Raw genomic sequence first — 15336 nt, 5'->3', positions numbered from 1 at the left:
GAGTACAGACGTGTGTGCAGTATGTAGAGTGATGATGCACAAGGTCTCACCACATTGCTGTTGACATGACCTACTTGTCATTCAGGCACAATTCTCTACAGTTCACTATCTGGAGCTGGAATTTACTCTTTACAGGGTCTGCTAGACTTACAGTATGGTGAAGGTAACGTTATCATTACAATAGTGTATTCCTGGAGGAGGCACTTTATGGATCATGAATAATATTCTAGTAGAAGCCAGTCAAGGGGGCAAGAAAATGAAAAAGTAACACATACATTCATGTTATGAAGAAGTTACAGGTGATAATAAAGAGGTAAGGATGTGAGGGAAGAGCAGTGAGGAGCAAGGGCAACGGTGGATACTGTTTAATGCAGAAAGGAAGGAGAGAAAGACATATAAAGTGTTGAAAAAGGAGGTACAGTTATGGCAAAAATCAGAACCCAAAAATCAATATTTATATATACACTTTTAAAAGTGAGTTGAGGTTTGACATCATTTTTTTAAGTACAAACTGATAGCATTGTTAGTTTACTAAAGATGGTCACAGTGAGGGGAAAGGTGGATGACACATTACATACTCAGCAGTGCAGTTGTTCAGCCACATGGAACTGGTCTGAAGTGGCTGGCCCAGTGAATAGAGCGAGGACAGGGAGTGGCCTGGCCCCGATTTAGCTTTGCCCCCCCCCACCCCCCCCCCCACCCCACCACTGTCTTCATCAGCCTCTCTGGGTCATGCGTACACACACACACACACAACCACACACACACAAACAAAAGACCTTGTTGACCTGCAGCCTGCTTTTCTCAAAGTATTCCACTGTATTTGACTTCAAAAGTGACACAGGAGGTGCAGGCAAGTTTTGTGTGTATTTATAAAAAATAAAAAAAAAGCTAAGTGCTTGTGGTTTGTGTGTGTATATAACAGCATGTTAAGAAATGGGAGCAGCCTGAGAAAAGATAAGAACTAAACCTGACTCATCTAAGAAGTAAGTTAATCATAGGCAGACTCATATGACCTATTTCAACAACATTCCTGATATCTGGTGGGGAAAAAAAACTACAAGTGCTGCCTGTATTACCTCTCAACATCTACACCTGCAGTGCAGCGGGATCCCCCCACCCACCCACCCACTCACAGTAAAGCAGAATGCAAATGCAGCAGTGAACCTGCTGCTGACTGGCACACAGCAGCTGACCTGGACGAGGACTTTATCCGCAGTGCCAGGTCCTGCCAGCTCATATTAGAGTGTTAGACAGCTGAGAGAAAGAGTCAGAGAAAGAAAAGACAGGTGTTTGTGCATGAATCTGCAATAATCACAGTCAGAGAGTGAAACAGTGCGAGGGGGAGTCTGGGAGGAGACAGAGAATGAATGATGATGGAGGCCCAGAGGGCACAGAGAGGGAGTGGGAAAACATTACAGGGAGTAAAAACAAAGAGCCGACTGTGTCATTCACCTCATGAGCTTCCTTCCTGTTGAGCCACAAGGCCATCGACTAACTGCAGCCATAAGGAAAAAAAAAATCTGCTCAACATACCATCCCGCTGCAGCCCCACCCAAACACACACACACACATACTCATAAACAGCAGCTCCACCTGCACCTCCCTTCCCAAACAGTGGGTTAACTAACAGAAGTGATGTAAGAGGTGGGGGTGCAGCTTGACACAAATACCACAAATTCTGTTGTTTGTGCATTGATCACAGCTCTGGCTTACCCCGAAGGCAGCTCCACCCAAACCCTCCAGAACCATCTTCACACTCACTGCAACACAGATGCCACCGACAAGCGAGCCACTTTCTCAGTTGGAGATGTCTGGATTCTTACAGCAGGGTCCTGGGATGGAGTGATACAAACACACAGTCTGTTCATGGTATATAAGATTTTTTTGAAAGGGTTTCACTCAAAATGCAGATGTGCTGTGCAATACTTATGTTTGACAAATGTAAAACACTTGATATGATCCGATTACATCTGTAAACTAGCTATCACATACTGTCATTTCAAAGGCCAAGACAATAAATCAAAGAATGAAAAACATGTTGGTTGGCAGTAGTGGGGCAAAACAACAGCAATAACACCCAGCACTGATAACGTGAAAACGTGACACATTTCCGCCTAACTGTGTCACGTTTTATTGATTATAAAATGACTTGTATAATTGATTGTATGCGTGCGAGGCTCCTCTCCAATTCTAAATCTGAAAGGATGTTTGCAGCGGAAATCGTTACATTCATTTATTTTTCATTTTTATCTTTCTAAGATGTCATGGTCTTGGGTGAGCTGTCGGGTTGTAGATTCTAAACTCTGAACTTTTAAGTAACTGAACAGGAATGTGTTTATAATGTGCCGATAATGCGATTATTGCAAAATTCTGCAGAAGAAAACACTGTCAACATTGGCTGGACTTTGGTTTGCTGCTGGAAGAGGAAAGTGGATATATAAAACATAAGAGTCACAGATGAACTGTGCTAGTCCAAATATTGACCTGATGATTATCAAAGGTTTTATGACACACACCATAATAAACCATTTACTGGTAATGAGCAGTGAGTATTACAATACCATGGAAGCGACACGCAAACAGATAAAATGTTGGTGTGTCCTAATGGAAACAAAAAGCCTTTTCCACTCCCAGGTTGATATAATTCATGAAACAGTGCTTTGACTGTTAAAACCTTGTGACATCTGTTGTGTTATATTTAGTCACTGTGTTTTGTCTAGTGTGGACCAGGCATCTTTTTCATGTTACACTGCATTCACAAAGGGTATATCTCAAGTCATCAGTGTTGTGGTGTAGGTTGAAAAGCACTGTGGAAGGTATTACACAATAGCAGGCAACCTGCCTGCTAGGCTGCCTGTAGTTATAGTTGAGTAACATACAGCTGCCTGGACTGTGGGATCCGGGCAGGGTGAGTGTGGAATGTTTGTTTTGATTTTAGAGGGCTCAGTCAGGGGGCCCAGGACGGTACAGTGTGTGTGTATGTGCGCGGGGGGTGTGTATGTCTATGTCTACGTGTGTACATGTGTGCATGTAAGTGAGGGGAGGTTTCACTCGCAGCAAATTAGCCTCACTTGCCTTGGCTCTGTTTTTGTTTTCAATTCCCCATCCGTGGCTGAAAATTAGGTCAGCAGTCACATGTGATGTGTTTCAGCCAGAGGAGCAAAGAGAGACGGAAAGAAAAAAAAAAACAGACATTCTTAACCTTTTTAACAGATATTTCTATGACAGCCTACAAGCAAACATAAAGGTTTAAAGCTTCATCAGCTGTCTTTAGACTTTTAGAGGCCACATCTTCATCACCTTAAATAAAAAATGGGATTTTAAACTTTTCACCAAGCCCCAGGGAAATAGCAGTTGGCCATGTGTTGTGCTTACTGTTTACTCTGGCAGGGCTCCAGCTTCAGTGACCTTGTGGAAAGTCACAATCACAGGTGTTGTTGGTGTGTATGTGCGCAGGCTAAATGTCTGATATGGGTGTTTACAGGCAGCGGGAGTGGCAGGAACGAGGAAACAAAGAACCTAACATTAAGTGTCACAAAGATAAAGTATCCTGCTGACAGTCTCAGGCTGCATTCACCTTGTTTAAAAGCTAATAATGTCACGTGCATGACCCACATTTATGCATTTACAACAAACATTTACTATTAATTGCAAGCCTACTGTGGCAATCCATTAAAGGAAAGAGCAAATGTTCAACTCAACAACAACAATAAAAAAACAACAACAAGTGATAAAAGCAGTGACGCAGCTGGATCAGAGGTTGCATTCATAAAACAAGCAAACATAATTATGTGTGACTTAACATAAAAAACTTCTAGAGATTACATGGTTTGTAACTGTGTCACATTTGAATATTGGGCCACTTCAATATTTGCGCTGACAATACTGTTGTTGTGGTTCAGAAAAGCAAGTGTCTGTTTTTAACCCAATAGGAATACGAGGATTTTATGTAACAATATCAATATAACTAACACTGAGTATTGTTAAAGAGGTTTTTTTAATGATAACTACAGTGGTAATTTACAATATTTGTTGATTGATGCAGGTCAGTCTGTATTATTATTAATTATAATAATACAGTTATTATTAATAAAACTGAATAAAATACAGACAAAATAACAGCAATCCACATTTTTAGTTTCTTCATATTTTATAACATCAGTCAGCCAAGTCGTGGAATTGATTTATACATGAGTGTAGAATAAGTATCGCGTTGATGTTTGCTGTCTTGTTTCTGACCTCGTCAATCCCCAGCAGGAAACACCAAGCTCAGCAGTGGGGAGTTGCGATATTATCATCCCTTAAGGACTAAGAGTCTAGATTTGGATGCTGAAATGAAGGTGGGGCTTTTAAAAAGCTATGTGAACAGCAGCAGCGGCGACAGTAAGTGACAGCAGATGGGGGTGGACTCTAGTTGTTTGCCAGAACTAGCTCAAAGGCTTTGCTTCAACATTCAACTTCAACTTCTAACCCTAACCCCCCTCCCGCCACACATTTCCAACTCTGAAACTGAGGGGGCCGCACCCGTCGTTTTATGCAACTTTCCGAAACTGACAGTCTGACAAGCACCTCACGAAGCCATCGGGCAGGTGTGTGGAGGTGAGAGAATAAACCTGGGGTTGTCCTTTCTCTCAAGCTCTCCTTTTTTTTTTCTTCTTAACACAACTTTTTCTGTCACTTTTTGTGTAAACAAACGAGTGCAACACCATGAAAGACTTCAAGAGAGACTATCCAAAAGTGCGCGCCATTATCCCAACACCTAAACGATTATCACGTCTCGCCCCTCTCTATGACAGCTTGCTTTTCACTCTTCACGTGTGGCTGGTCCAAACAGCTATTAGCACTTTTGCCTTCTGACATGGTCGGATGACACTTTGTTGAGCACACTAGTACAAACTAGTTTTGAGCACACTCCCAAACATTTGGACTACAGTGTGTCTCCACAGATACACATGAAGTCATTTTTTGCTTTTTTTAACCGGTAAGCAAAGAGCTACACCAGGAGGGTGTGACATGCATGGTAAGTGGCCCAACAACAAACTTCTGAGTCACCGGTGCATGATCAGATCATGATTTATCCCCGACCTGCAAACATGTCTCCTTAATGGATCTATGGAAGAAGATTCTTGATCCACAAAGCTCACACAAAGCTCTGATTGGTGGACTGTTTCTTCAAAACAGATGTCAATGGACACAACACCAGACCTATTTGAATCACTGAACTAATCTGATATGTGGGTGACGATATAGAGACTGCTGTACAATGGAGCATACGGCCAAGCTGGGGAAGTGATCCTGCATGTCTGAGACTTTTGGTGTGAGGCCAACATACTGTTTGACACAGAACTACATTAGAAAAAAATTCATACGCATCAATTACAATTAAGTGGCATTTGAGGTTTGAAATATCTAAGTATAAGTCTATGTATGTCAGTGTGACAGTTTTTTTTTGGGAACACTCTTATTCCAAACATTAACATTGTGCTGGGATGGACCACCAGGCACTATACTGTAACATGCTTTCATAAGCTACCAGCTGGTGTAACCTTACATGCTACCTGACGGCCATAATTTGAACCAAAAATAGACATTAGTCAATCAGCCCTTTGTGGGTTTCCACACAGCACTAAAGTCTGCACCGTAGAAGCAGCGGGCAAAATGTGGGTCAGCCCCTCCCACTTTCTTCAACACGGCCCCGCCTTGCTCTCACCCTTTCACGAAATAAGTTTTCAAGCTGCGGAGCCTCAAGTGACCCCACACGCCACAGCATAACAGCTGAGGCCTGCGAGGCTATGGGGTAATAGGGGGGTAAAGGGGTGCACTGGGGGTGGTTGATCAGGGGCAAAGAGAGAAGCTCCAGCAAAAGAGGGCATGCTAAAAATTCAGGCCCTCCTAACATGGATCGGTCTCTTGGCCTTCCTCTGGAGACCCCCCCTCCTCCCTTTTTTCCCTCTTGGACTTCTGAAGAAATCTCCTCTCTGCTCCAAGAATCCTGACCATATACAGCAGCCTGCGGGTTCACAAACTAACAGACTAAACTGTAGTCACGTGTCTCAGCTGGCTTTGATTCCGCCTCAACAGCCGACAGCAGGAATGTCATGTCGCTGTGACGACCCCTCTTAGGAGCGACCGTTATCCATCAACAGGTTCAGTGGCAGTTTCCCCTAGTGTTAATGCGGCGCCATGACTGTTTGTCTTTGACACAGAAAAGAGGCCACCTTTTAAGGAGGCAAAAATAAAGCGGGTATTAGGAGTCTGGTAAAGGAGTGGGATAGAGTGAGAGAAACAGAGAGAGAGGGAGAGGATGATGGGGGGATTTTTATTTTCTCCTCAGACAGGAATGTGAGCAGAGACGCTCTTTGGGGGCCCCCAGCAGCAGCTGACTACTCGGGTGTGGGTGGGTGACTACAGCCTTCCGTTATGAGCTCGCTGCTCAGGGCAGTGTGTCACATACTGGGGGAAGCACACTCTCTCTCCATCACACCACTGGCAGATAGTGCTGCAGCCATTATGAGCTGGATTCACATAACAGGGTAGTTAAATCATAGGTTATGCATCAACGGCTCAGAAGCATGAAAAGATTAAGGGGGAGGAGAAAGTTGCTGGGGTCACGTTGATGATTCATTGTCTTAAAGATACTGACAGGTTTTAAAACTTATGTATCTTATGACTCGAGGAGAACAGAAATGTATGTAAATCGAAGTGCAGTTAGTTGCTGATAAAGTTAATGTCAGGGCATTGCCCTGGCAGAGTATTATTTAAAACACATGTCCTCCAATTTCAACCTGAAACCTGAGCAGCACAGTAATAAAAACAGGAGTTAATCACATATCGGTAGGATGACAGAAGTGTTGCGCACAGCAACGGGTTGTCAGCATTGCTGCGGTTTATAGAGGAAAGGAGATACGGTGGGAGGGAAGAAGAGATAAACCTCTGAGAAGGGTCTCTGAGTGAGATAACCAAAATATGATCTGAAAGCAGAGAAGCTAAACTGCATTCAGTGGCCTGTTACGCAACTCGGTACAAAAAGGGCCTTTTGTATTAGACTGACTGCACAGAATAGCGCTATCTAATCCTCAGTGGCCTTTACATAGAAAAGAGAGACACAACAACAAATGCAAAAATTCAAAGGGGTTGTTTACATTGTGTGTGACAGGTTGTACGTGGTTATATTCCTCGGCAAACAGGCAGGCTGCTGAAGCGTTACATGTTTTGTATTCAATTCCCATGCATAGATAACACTGTGCCCTCCATCCAGTGACACACACACACACATTGCAGCCATGTTGACATATATCTTTTGCTCACGTTGTCTGTTGGCGTCTTTCACGTTGTTGTCAATCAGACAAACACATACACGCCCACAGCTCCGGAATATGTCACAGTGTAACTGATGCTTCTTCCTGCATAAAGCCACTGGACCTAGTTTCTTAGCCAGTTCGATCCAGTTTGTCACAAAGCAGCAAGCAACAGGCCTCAGGTGAGTGAGACCTGAGAGGATCGTGAGCGGACATTCCAGAGCACCTTGTGTAAGATTATTTCTTGGATCAGGTGTCAGAAGAAAAACACAAGGTCCATCTCCTAACAGGGTCAGAGGTCAAAGCTACACTGGACAAACATCACTAGAGCCACACTGAGAGATACAGCAGCCAAATTCCAAAATGTATGTATGTATGTATTATTATTATTAGTGTGTCTTTTATGCTTACTGTTGCAAAAAATAAAAAGACGTACATGCCGTAACAAGTGGTCATTGTTCACACAGACATCTGCAAGGCCTTGGAGCACAGATGTAAGTGTTTTGTAAGAGTTAGAAATAATAAAACAAAGTAATAATGAGGGTACAAGGACTTCTTGTGAAATAAGTAAACTATCTTTTGTTTGGTGATTTTGCTTTCAGTAGGTCTTTTACACAAAAGGCCTTTAGGGCGGAAGTACATATAGATGACAAAGTTCATCACATGAGGGTTAAGTCTGAATCAGTTTTCATAGATAATTAATCTATTATTTTGTAATATAGAATAAAACAGTATTATCATTGTCATAGCATTGTTGTGCTTTTATTTTGTCTGAGCAATTACAGTAAAGTCACATCTACATCAAACACACACACACACACACACACACACACATTCCTTAGATACATTCATCTTTTTTAATAACATATCCCGCTCAAGATATTTTAATTCACTTGAAACTGGAAAACATATAAAATTACATAAATGTCACATTTGATTAACCAATTAAGATTTTACACTGCACTGGTCCAGCTGCATTCTGCAGTCATCAGCTGACGATGGTCACGTTGTTGTGGTCCCGGCACACACACACACACAAGGCCTCTTGAGTGAACATAAAGCATTATTCCACCATCAGGGGTGTAAAAAACATGAAATAGACATTATTGCTGTGGATGACTTGAAACACCACCTCCAGTTGTGGTCTTTCCGATCCCGATCACGATGAGTTTTGTGTGCTTTTACGCCTTGCATTAACATGAGTCGTCCCTTATCCAGATAGTATAGGTTTACATTTAGTGTTTGTATTGCAGTAAATATGTTTGTATCACCTCTGAACCCTGAAAAGTTCTTGGAGTCTTGAAGAATGTTGCACAGCACTTCATACTGCATCATTCCAGTCCCATTGATAATGGTTGTAAAAGCTGTAACAGAAGCCCTTTACAACTTAACTACACAAAAGACCAGTGAAAAGTCATCACATAACACATAAAGTAATCCATTTATCAAGTCAATCTACAAGTGTATTTCCATATTGCCATATTAAGTTGTCATGTCACAAAACATTAGGCTTTGGTCTCTGATGCTTTTCCTCCTGATTATTCAAACCACCTGTGACATTAGATGTCAGCTTGATAACTGTATTATTATAATAACTATAATTTCCTTAGACGTGCAGACAGATTTCTACAGCTTAAATAGTATTCTAGAATATCTACTGTTTTAGTTGATGACTGTCCTGTTCTCTAATGATGAAACATAAACAGATACAATCAGAGAAAAAGAAAGCCCACAAGTCCTGGTTCATTGTTCCTCTTCTGTCTGTGTGCAAGTGAATCTTATCTCAATTTTGCACCAAGGTCTTGCAGATTTATGCGTGAACAATGACTACTTGTTACATGTATCATTTTTGTAACAACACGTAGGACCTTGGTGCACAGATGCAAGTCATTGACTTGAAAGGGAAAAAAATAATAATAATGAGGGAACAAGAACTTTTATGGCAAGCAGAAGTTTTCAGTGGATTTGTTATGTCATAACTGGCCTTCATAGGGACATAAAAAACACATAAAGAATGATGTGATATGTCATCGCTTGAGGTTTAAGTATGTACCTATAACATCCTATACTGACTATATGTATGTATGTAACCCTTCTGTCATCTGGTTTCAACAATTTAATCACCATTATTACTATTTTTTTGGGAGGAAGGGAGAGGGGGGGGGGACTGGCAGGTGGCTCCTTTGGGCTGGGCCGGGCCTAGAAGAAACAACCGGAAGAGTGTGTAGGTACTGTGCATCTTAATCAAACTGTCCCTTAAAGTTGTCCCTAGAGTACAGCAGGTGTACAGCCACTACTATGAAGCATACACACAGTTTTATGTGGAGCAGTGTACTCGCTGCCACTTGTTACAATGACCTTGCCAAGTTTTTCTTATGCAACCTTTCACAAATGAGACAATTTTACTTTTGGTTGCACTTAACTAATAGTGCTTATTAGTCATGGTAACTAGTTCCCTATAACTGAAACGGTTGCTAATGGTTGTCTTAATTTAAACAGGAACGACAGGAAGACAGTAAATAATGTAATCTTAGGCAACGTGGACAAATCTATACCAAAATAATCATCATTGCATTATCCTCATATTAATATGTGACAACATTTAAACATTTTACTGTTTTATAAGAACAGTGTTCTATAGTTAAAATATATATAGTATATCCTCCTTTGTATATGTAAGATTTAACTCCTGCTTCGTGAGATTTCTTAACTATGAACAAATGAATCACTGCACAACCCACCCATCCACCCACACACAAACATGCACACGCACACACACACACACACACACACACACACACACAGAAAACAAACACAGCTCTAGAATTTATTAATGATCAACTAACCAACAAACATGTATACTAACAGCAGGAGTGGCAGCGTGACCAGCAAACACGCACACACACACTGTATTTTATGGTCCCGTAAGCTTCTGGGAAAGACACACAGAATGTGTGTGTGTGCTTGCTTTGGTGCCACGTGAGTTGTTGGTTAAGTAGGTCAGTCAGTAAGTCAGGAGTGGCAGGGAAGGAGTGCACAAACACAGGCTAACTCCATTACCTCATACAGTGGATTAGTGTCAACAGGACCATCCATCTGTCTAGAGCCGTCCTGGTTCAAGTGACCGTAAGGAGAGCAGCAGGGACTCGTGTTCCGGTCCTCCTCTCTTCCTCCATAAAACTACAACAACACACATACCTGTAAGATATGCACACAAAAATCCAAATGTCTACCTACACATATGAGAATGCACACACACATACACACACATAATGTGTGGTCTACAGCACACTGAGTCAGAACAGTAAAGTAACACCTGTAGCCCTCAATGCTGAATTAGTACGAACAGCCAGTGAACAAAAGGAGCACTTCCTCTTTCTTGTATTGAGTGTCAAAGGACGAACTGAACTGAGAGACAACAACAAAAGACAAGGAGGGGGGCTCCCGGGTGCAATAACCTTATAAACTAACCCTTCAGGAGCAGGTCACTGCTGACAAACACCTACAGTAAACAGGAAGTGTCTAATTGCAACTTCTCTAGTTGAGCCAGTAAAAATATAAAAGTTTTCATATCAGTCAGCAATGAGGAAGATCTGTGGTTTACTGTTTTCTTTACTTGGAGATTGTTACGCTAAAGGAAACTGCCTATGAGAATATGCTAACACTGCTCATACTGAGAGACTATTTATTTGATCATTTACACTTGCTATAAGTGTTTTTTTTGGGCACTTCGGGGCAGCAGAAACAAGTCACAGTGGCATATCATCAGCTTTTAAGTTAATATGACTAGCAAATAGTTGCATATTTACACATCCAGCATATATGGAACAATATTAGCATTCATTTGGAATTGTGTTTCTGGCCGGCTGAAAAATGGACGTCCAATATTCACTCTCCTTTTAGCTCTATTTTTGGTCTCCACCTCCTGAGGGAAATATCTGGCTCTTTAGCCGCTAAATTGTCCTTTACGTTCACCAACTAGTCACTAACTGCCTGCCTGTCTGCTGTGACAGTGGGTTTATTAAAGCTGCTTGCTGAGTCTGAATGAGAGCCATGAGAGTGAACCACAATAGTAAAGCTGCGGCGGTAAAACCAAAACATTGAGCTAAAAGACGCTATAAAACTCAGTAGAGCAAAGGAAAAGAACTGCAGTTGGGTGATAATTGTTGGTTAGTCACTTCAAGTCAAGTAGTGGTCCATTGTTAACATAAAAATATTGATTATAGCTCCTTTAAAAGCATGCTTGGAAGACTAAAGTACTAGTAAATGTGGCTGAGAGCGCCCAAATAAATTGAGACAATTTAGAGTTTTGTGAATTTCATTGATTTGTTTTCAAAGAACCAAACATTCTTCCAAATTCTCTCTCGTCACCTCTTTTATGAAACTATAACAACAACATTCTCTCAGTCACATTCATCTTTCTAAAATTTCAGGTAATGTGAGAACATTAAACTTGAACTTTTTTTTAAATTCTGTTCTTACATCGTTTATTTTGATGGTACCATTTTACAGTGAGGCATCCTTTATAACGAGTTTGTAAGTGAATGGTTAATACATCCCTGATTAATGGTTCTAAAATAGTTTACTAAGGCTTTATAGATCATAAATCATTGATAAGAACAACTTTTGAATTACCAGGTTGTGTGCTTTGAGTGCTGAACTGACCAAAGTCCTCATTAACCATTTATTAATGGGTTATTTATAACTGCATTATCACCGAATAGTAAGTATAAAAATTGGCCCATTTTCACAATCCAGTAACCCAAAATTAGTTTTTACTAACTTCTTATAAGTGATAAAGTACAGTAAATTATTAGTAAATTAGTAAATTGTGTATTAATCATTAATAAAGCCAATAATCAAAACTAATAAACATCTTAAAAAGGGTATTTTTTTAGAAAGGGTATTTCAAGTGGTATGATGTTATGTTGTCTGCCAAAGTCTGGAGCATTGCCCAGAGTCAGCCGGTGAATTCTTTCAACATCCTTAATAGTGAATACATTGAGATCTTGATGATAAAACACACTCCAACAACTACATAACTTGCACCAAAGACTGAAGAAGGGTTCAGGTTTCAAATGAGCAGATGTTTATGCAATGTTGCATGTAGCAGAGCTGGCTCTCAGTGGTTTTCAGGAAAAGCTGGAGCTTGCTCAAGTGCTCACTGACAATAAAAAGTCACCAGATAAGATAAAGAAGTAGGAGAAATCAAGTCACAGCAGTTCATCAAAAAAAACTGCACATAAAAGTCACACAGCCTTGAGATAGATAGACGGAAGTAAAGAGGCAGAAGTGGCCTATAAGTGTAGTGACAGCAGAGGAGTCCGTTTACAGTAAAGGGCCTCCCTGCTCCTCCCCGCCACTCAATCCTTCCCCTTCTAATCCAAACACCTGGAGGGGGAGGGAGGAGGGTGAACAGCAGGCCCCATGTGAGTGGTTGCTCACATGCAGCCGGAATGCAACGTGTTACAGTAACACCTTTACTGGGGCCAAGGCGGGCGGTTACGTAAAGCAGCCCCACATCAACAGAAACACACACACACACACGCAAACACACCGTGCCAAGGGCAGGGGATGGGGCGGTGGGTTTAGCAGGTGGGTATGGGAGAAAACTGGACGGAGGGGGGATTTACAGTACCAGCTGTTGTTTGTGTTTGTTGTGTATAATTGTGCCAGCATAAGCTCCATCATTGTTAACACACTGAGTTGGCTATCAATGCAATATTATGTGTGAGTGGTTAACATTCAACAGGTTTATTGGAAGTGTGATACAAGCAGAGGAGGTGAAAAATCTCAAAGTGTGAAAAGACGGACTGAGAATTTAGGCGTACTTTTTGAAAATGACTGGAGTTTTATGTCAGGGTTTCATGTTGTAGTCCGAGGTTGAAGCGCTTGTGTCTTGCTATGATTGACATGTCTGGAGTTACAGAGCTCAGGGAGACAGAGAAACAGCAAAGAGACTAGACCAGAGATAAACACACACTCTCACACACACACACTGCCTGCATTTCCAGAAGGCTTCTGCAAGTGAGAAAGATGGGTTAAGCTGGGATTTCACTCAAGAGAATATGGGTCACTGAACCTGGTACACCAGGTTTTTCTCTCTCATAATACTGGCGATGATAACAGTACAGCCGTGTTAGTTCAAACACTCCACTGCAGAGTGACCTTCAGTCTCAGCCGTGAGCAAATACATAACAGAATAGCTAAACCAGAGAAGTCTTTGTTATAGTCTTTGAGGCCGTCGTGAACATACAGAGGGAGTGTGTTTTGCTGTGGGAAAGTAGTTACTAATGTGAGTTAGGTGAGACGCTTCCAAATTTGATTTGACCTCCAGTCCCGTCCTCTCTCACCCACTTTTCCAAGAAGCCCTCCCTCTTCCAAAAAACCCCACTGGGATTCGTGGCTAATGTTTTTCAGCTCTTAAGCAACTCCCGCACAGACAGCTCCTTATTAATAGCAGCTACAGCGTGAGCAGTTGGGACATGTTTACATTTAGCTGGAGCAAGGCATGCAGAAAATACGAATGGCTTGAGTTGCAACAGAGGCAGCAACATAACAAATTAGACTTCATTTGAACAGAACGGTACAACAACTAAAAACCGTGTGAAAAAAAAAAAAGACGGTGTTGTGAAATTAGTTATGTGAAATGCTAAAGTGGATAAAAACAGGTCCTCTCTTGCTTGTTCAGCTTGAGAAAGAAGAAAGAAGAGAAACTAGGTTATCAACAAGTACTTAAATAGGGGAATAATAATGGTTGCCATTGTCCACAAAGCAACAGGCAGAGCTGGGAATATGGGTGGGTTCTCGGTAAAATGGAAAAAAAAGCAAGGCTCAAGGAAAGAGTGGAAGAGAGAGAGAGAGGAAGGGGGAAGGACAGCACGTGAAGGCAGGGAGTGTGTTGTCTACGAGCCATGTGCTTGGGCCAGGCATGTGAATGACTGCAGCTGTTCACGTCACTGTATGACTCACTCTGGAGGAGCAGAGCTCACCACACACATTCATTCACATACACACACACACACAAATCCATCCATAATGGTAATGCGTGCAAGTACGCTCGCCGTCTAAAAATAGACGAGCATGCTACAAACATACAATACCCATAACACACACTTGCATAAACACTGACACAATATCACAAACAAACACTTTAAATACAGAAGCCAGGAAAGTACCTCTCCGCCAAGCAAATGAGGAAATGATGGGAGGAAGCATGATGACGTCTTTAATGATTGGCTAAAATTATACAGTATGAGACAAATCAAACAGGTCGCAACAGAGGATCATGAGCTGAAAACTGGCACGCTTCAAGACATCGACTCCTCTAACTGTTCATTTAAATGTCAAATTTTAAAGGAGGCAAATTTTCTCAGTGACTCCAGGTTCTTTTTTTGCCCTTATGTCATAACACTGATTCAACACATGAATGAAAAAATCAAACAACTTCCATTAGAGCTGCAAAAATTAGGCGATTAATCTAATGTCAGAAAATTATTCACCCTTGGCAACACTGGACCAGATCTCTGCTCGACATTGTCCTGGTGGAGCGGTCCGTGGCTGGTATGCATGGGACCAGCCCTAAGACTATTTTCTGGCTTATTTAGTCTTCTATGATAGTAAAATGAATATCTCCGGGTTGTGCACTGTTGGTCGGGAAAAAACAAGACATTTTTCACCATGTCCTGACATTTTAAAGACCAAACAACTAATCGGTTAATCGAGAAAATAATCAACAGATTCATCAATGATGAAAATAATCATTGACTTCCATTTGATCAAAGGAAGAAAAATAGGTCAATACGGGGTTTACCTAAGAGCAACAACATGCAGTGAGTAGTCTACAGATAAAAGATTGTCATAAACGTGTAAAAAGAGAAGCAGCAGCACCGCACTGTAGTGATAAATCATGTGATTAACATCTACAAACCCTGTACGTGAGCCACGTGTGTGACTTTATAGCAGCACTTGTCTTGGCAAGGAAAAGGTTAACAATCCTGATCAACATCCCACATTCATTTCAGAGGTGAGGGTG

Source organism: Thunnus thynnus, chromosome 17 (genome assembly GCF_963924715.1).
Source record: "Thunnus thynnus chromosome 17, fThuThy2.1, whole genome shotgun sequence".
NCBI classification, from domain to species: Eukaryota; Metazoa; Chordata; class Actinopteri; order Scombriformes; family Scombridae; genus Thunnus; species Thunnus thynnus.
The sequence above is the reverse complement of the archived record's forward strand: the minus strand, read 5'-3'. Positions refer to the sequence as shown.